Raw genomic sequence first — 6,127 nt, 5'->3', positions numbered from 1 at the left:
AAGAACATCCAATAAAAATATGGTAAATCATATAAATTCCATGGGGCACAAGTATAAAATTCAACTTGTTATACTCCAAAGTAAAAAAAACTCACCGAAAACTCAAAAAAATTCTCTCTCTAAAATTTCTCTCTTGACAGTTACAGTTAGATAATTCCGCCATTTATGCCAAGGGCGGACCCACATAGATTCAAGTGGGTTCATATAAATCCACTTCATCAAAAAATTAAACTGTATATATACGTATATATATGAAGTTTTTATAAATTTAAAAGGTATATATTATATATTGAACCCATTATAAACAAGAGAAGTGCCTAGCTTAGTGGCAGTTGGTTCAATTGTTAACACATATGTCCTGTATTCGAGTCCGTGTAGGGGATTTTATTTTTTTAATTATTTTATGCAGCAACTTTGAACCCACTTAGTGAAAAGTCTGGGTAAATATAACCCGTGACTCCGGAGTGGTAGCCTGGACCCAAGAGGGGTACCAGCTATAGCCAATGAGGATCTATCCACTTATGGAGCCACGACTCCCCCTTAGCATTTCTCTATTTTCCCAATGTGGGACAATTGGTTCATAAAAATTGGCCTTCGCTTGAGAACCAACGACCTCGTTGGTCATGGCTGGCACCCCTCTTAGGTTTAGGCCACCACTCCTGGTGCACAGGCCACCACTCCGAGTCATGGCTCCTCGCGTGGATCGATCCTCATTGGTCACGGCTATTCTTGTAGGGGCATTTGTTTTTTTAATTATTTTATACAGCAGCTTTGAACCCACTTAGTGAAAAGTTTGGGTAAATATAATTGACTTATTATAGCTACATGAGCGTCAAAATTTAATTTTTTTCTATATTTATTTTATTTAGAAAGGATATATAGTAGTAGTAAAATGGTAGGGTAATAAGTGGGCTTTTAATACTTGAAGGACTACTAGTGCTTCACATAATTTTTCCATGTTCGTTTTCAGATTTTGAACTCATTGTTGTTGCCATCATGAAATATTTTTCTTGCCTTATGTGTCCAAAGTAAGCAAAAAATATCAGAACCACACAACAATGACCTTCACTGGGATGCATGATATAGTCAATTCACCCCAACCTTGAGCTCTTATGATATGCACGAGTTTATTTTTATGTTTGTATTTCATGATTGAGTTCTGTTATAGGTATATACTATTAATTTGGTTAATTTAATTCTCATGATTCATTCTTGAAAAAGCTTATACGCCTAGATAATTTCATGTAGTTAGCCTAATACATGTGTCCTATAAGAAAGAGGGTATTTGCCAACAAATTTTTTTGTTGCCATATATTTGAAATTGTTGCAAAAAGTACTTTTGGCAATAACAAAAAAGTTGTTATATGTCGTTGCAATAACAACCGATGCAAAAATTTTTTGCAATAACAAAAAATAATCATTGTCAAAAGTCGACTTAATGCAACAAAAAATATCGTAACAATAAATTACATTTGTTGGCAAAGTTCTATGTAGCAACAATAAATTATTGTTGCGATAAATTAGATTTTTTCACAACAATTTTAATTTTTGTAAAAACTAACATAAAATTTAGTTATAACCTATGCTAAAGACTTTCAGCAACAACTGTTATTGTGGCTACAAATTACTCTTTGGCAATAAATACTTCGTGTTGTACAACTTCGGCAACAACTTGACAATAGTTGCTATATATGTAATTCAAGTTTCTTCTACAATTTAAAGAAATGTATATATAAAATCAAATTACATGTGTATTGTACCGATAGGGTCAATACACAAAACAAATACATCAACTATTTCGTCTCAAATACTCCTAAAAGGTAAAAGTTAGCTTACATAAAAATTATTTAAAACATCATGCATCCAGGATCACTAAATTATAATCTCATACCAATAGTAATCTAACATAAGTTATCTTCCTACAATCTGCGCATTGAGTGAAACACGGTGCCAGCTTGATTGACACATTATCATCCTACAAAAAAAATAATTATATTTTTATAAAAGAAAATAAAAATTATATAATTACATATAAAAATACTATATGAAACCATAACATTTGAAATCAAGGCTTTACCAAAAGATAAGAATAAATGCACAACTCTAATTCCATCAAAGCTAAATTCCAACATAAGTTCAAAAAAAGGTGTAAATTTGGTTGGACACCTGACTCTCAAATTATGTAATTACATATTTTATTTGGAGACAAGTATGAACAAACAACATAATGTAATATCATTCGTAGAGTTTGAAAAGGTCCGTGTGTGTAACTTTATCCCTACCTGGTGAAAGTTGGAGGTATTGTTTCCATCTAATCCCTGACTCAAGTATAGCAGAGATATGTAACAATGCTGAAAATTATTTTAAAATATTCTTAGATGATGCCTCATGGTATAGATGACCTACTAAATCGTATTAAGTTTGCAACTTCAATTTCGATTTCAAATACAATACCTTATTTGATAGTCAGAGGTGATCACCTAGGTTTAAAATGTTTTATCACCTATAGCATATAAAGGTGTCAGCACCAGTTTGGTTTAGGACTTTTTCAAACTAAAGAGCTCATAAGCAAGACCATTTGAAAAGCACCTGAAATGGAATCACAACTTTGTGTGTTGAGCTAAAGAAGTAATCATGGGTAATAACAGCATCTCAAATATTTAATGCAACTATAGGTGCTTGCTGGAAGTATGCAAGTGGCCCCAGCCGTAATCATAAGCTGATTTTATTTCTTTTATAGATAAATGACCAATATTCGACTCGTGAATTATCCAATGTGCCAAAAAGACATATTAGACCAAGCTAATATTTTAACTTTCCATCAAGTTGTCCAATAACACTTGAAGAGATCAACAAATTTATTCCACATACTATTATCTACTTTAAATATTACCTTTTCAAGTTATAATCAACTATAACAATGACAATAGTACTTAACCAATAAACGAGGGATCTATTTTATGAGTTATGTAATTTGGAGAACCAAGGACAACATTCTCTAAATAGTGGGATGTATTATTAGGACTTTCAATGTAATAGGATAATTCAACAAGATTTTACAAATTCAAATGTTAAACATTTAAATTTACTCTTTGTTTTAGATGATCACAGAACTATGAGTAGAATATTGGAGCCAAATAATAATTTTTTTAGTAGACATAAATATTGATTCAAGAAAATAGATGCACTTGTCAATATATACAACCAGCCAAAATTTTATTGTTACATGAATTAGATGAAGTATACTTACACTTGTAGGATTTGCATTATCTGAAGTATTTGAAACAGTAATAATATTGAAAATTGTAGCAGTAAGTCTAGTATGTTAAACATAAAACAACTAATGAATTTGAACATGATAGAACTACGAAAACTATTATAACATCAAAAGAGAATGATAAATTTTCTCCGATAACAAACTACAAAGTAGTTTCAAGATAGCTTCAATTGTCAGATAACCTAGTAGCCAGGGTTGGACTTACAATACAAGTTACAAGTTCATTCAAAGTAGCTTAGTTTCGAAGAAATACAGGTGTTTGATTTTGATGAATGATCTGTTTAGGCTAGTGGCTATAAGCTGCTATTCTAATAGTCACGGAGATACTTCAATAGAAGCTAGTAGATGACATTAGGAGAGATTTTACTACTAGGTTTTCGATGATTAGTACTGAAAAATCTATCATTTTAATTTTAAACACATTTTTATTAATTTCGCAATAGAAGAGGATATCACAACATCTATTTTAGAAGGAAATCTGGACTTTATTTGAAAAATCAGAGAACAACTATGAAATCCCAATTAAAAAAGAAAAAAGAATAGAGTACAATTGATAACAAAGGAAGAATAGCATCAGAAAACAAGAATAATTTGCAGTCCACTTAAAATAAAAAGGAATAAGCCTTACCCTACTTATTATAAATGTTCATCATCCAGAATGTCTTTTTCCTTTGATAACGGGGTGATTATTATTGTTTTGTCAACTATCTTTACTTTCATGTTAGTCTTTATCCATAGTCCCTCTTATCTTCCTCTTAGATCAGGTTTGAGGAGGGATTCTTCCTACTGTGGTTGAAGTTTTAACTATGGCATAACCTTTAAGTTGACTTTCTTGTATATCTTGAATGAAGCTTCAACAACAACATATCAAGTGTAATTGCACAAATGGAGTTTGGAGAGGGTAGAATGTACCACAAACCTTATCCCCATTTTTGTGAGGGCAGAGGGTTTATTTCTAATAGACTTTTGATTCGGCAAATAAGAAAAGAATTTGAAGCACGGTAGCAAGAAAATATGATAACAAAATAGAAAGATACAAAGCAAGTGAAACAATAACCATGCACAATTGTAATCCCATAATTGAAACAACAGATAGTAATAAACATAGAAGAATAAAATTAATTAGATTACAAAATAAATCGCCATAAGTACCAAAGCTTTTGTAGGGTGGAGGATCTGAATATTTTATCCTTGTGCTTTCCAAATTACACAACTTTGACATACTTAATTATACAAACATATAAAAGAACATTTTGGAAAGTAAGATCATATCAGTTGATGTTAACTTAATAACAGCCAAATTTAGAACATAACTTTTACAGAGAAAATGAATTCCAGTAAGATGCAATTGAAACTCTCAATATGTCTTCATAGAAAGTTCCTTTTTCAATAAAATACACACAATTCTTTATGCTAACCTTTTGAAGAAGCTTATCTAAAGACAATAAAATAAAAGTAATTAAATTACCGCACTTGGGGGAGTTTACAACAGCTCCTAAGCTTCAATTCCAACTAAGTTGAGATCCGCTATATAAAAGAAAAACATTCATACAAATGATTTAACTTTCGTAAGCAATAACCAGAGGCATTGAAATCCTCATGGTGTTAATTTTTACCCTGACAACTCATTGAAAAGACTAGAAGGTAGAAAAGGAAAATGTATTAATTTTTATGTATTTTATAAATGTTTATTAAAATGACTGGATAAAAAGAGAGACCCAGAAGAAGAAGAAACAGATCAAACATCAACAAAATAAGAAAAACTTCCCCTTTAAGCTTAAAGAATTGTTCTCTTTATTAGTTACAAAAGGCCAATTAGATGGTATCTAAATTCTCCATTGATTACTAATTTAACACTCAAAACAAATCATATCATTTCCTAATCCCAAAGTTTATAGCTTGTATGAAAAGAAGAAAATAAATAGAATAAAGTCCACTCAAGTTTGGAAAAAGAAGATGCTGAAACTAAACTAGAAGTGAGGATAACCAAACTTCATGTAGAAATGAAATTAGAAGAAAGAACTCACCATTTTTTCGTTAAAACACATCTGATTTAATGAAAGCATTGAACTGTAATGAAAATTATAAGAAAGATTTATAGAAAATTATTGAAAAGAAGGAACCCAGTTCAACTGAATGATGGAAAAGAGGAACCCTAAATGTAATGAAAATTAAAGGTGCTCTAGTAATTTGGAGGGAAATTATTGAAAACAGATGCACTTTCGCGAAAAATTAATAAAAGAATTTAGCCATAACATACACAAATTGTTGACAAAATTAAGCACGTAGCTGTTTGACCATGATAACTTTTTACTTTTTTTTGAAAAATTATTTCATATTAGTGAAAAAGTGAGATCAGTATTGTAACACCCCGTACTTTTGGGCTAGAATATAAACTGTCATTTCTATGCGTAAAGGTTTCAAAAACAATAAATCCAATTCAAATTTAGAGTGTTAATAACTCATGTAGTGTGAGAATCTAGTTGAGCATGAATTAAGATCATAGAGGTCCCGTAACTCAAGGACGAGTTGAAAGCTTTTCTATCGATTGAGTTTTGGTGAATGTCTAAACTTGGGTCAACTTCCATTGACCATAACATTTAGTATATAATGAAATAGAGGGCCTACTATATATCAAATGAAAGGTCTTTGATTCCTCTTTCTAACACCACTGGTTTTATCTTATTCTGATATCAGAGTAAGAAGTTATGCCCATTTTATAGTAGGGTATCAAACTGCCAAAGGTGCGATAGCCGGCCCAACAGACTGTCGGGACCGTGATGGCCCGTAAAGAAGCCCTTCACCCCAAAATTAGTGAGTTCAGTCACTGGGCATAGCCCGTCGGTCGAG

General features: G+C 31.5%; 1 long non-coding RNA gene across 1 annotated transcript; it reads right to left on the bottom strand.

Moving 5' to 3' along the window:
- Positions 1 to 1,808: 1,808 nt before the first annotated feature.
- Positions 1,809 to 5,425, bottom strand: LOC107877128. Its single transcript, XR_001676177.2, has 3 exons — positions 5,305 to 5,425; positions 4,746 to 4,804; positions 1,809 to 1,975 (listed from the first exon to the last, which is right to left on the bottom strand). It is a non-coding gene; the product is annotated as an uncharacterized LOC107877128 (long non-coding RNA).
- Positions 5,426 to 6,127: the final 702 nt, after the last annotated feature.

The sequence above is a fragment of the Capsicum annuum genome, chromosome 7 (assembly GCF_002878395.1).
Source record: "Capsicum annuum cultivar UCD-10X-F1 chromosome 7, UCD10Xv1.1, whole genome shotgun sequence".
In the NCBI taxonomy this organism is placed as follows: domain Eukaryota; kingdom Viridiplantae; phylum Streptophyta; class Magnoliopsida; order Solanales; family Solanaceae; genus Capsicum; species Capsicum annuum.
This window is presented reverse-complemented; position numbering and strand designations above follow the sequence as displayed.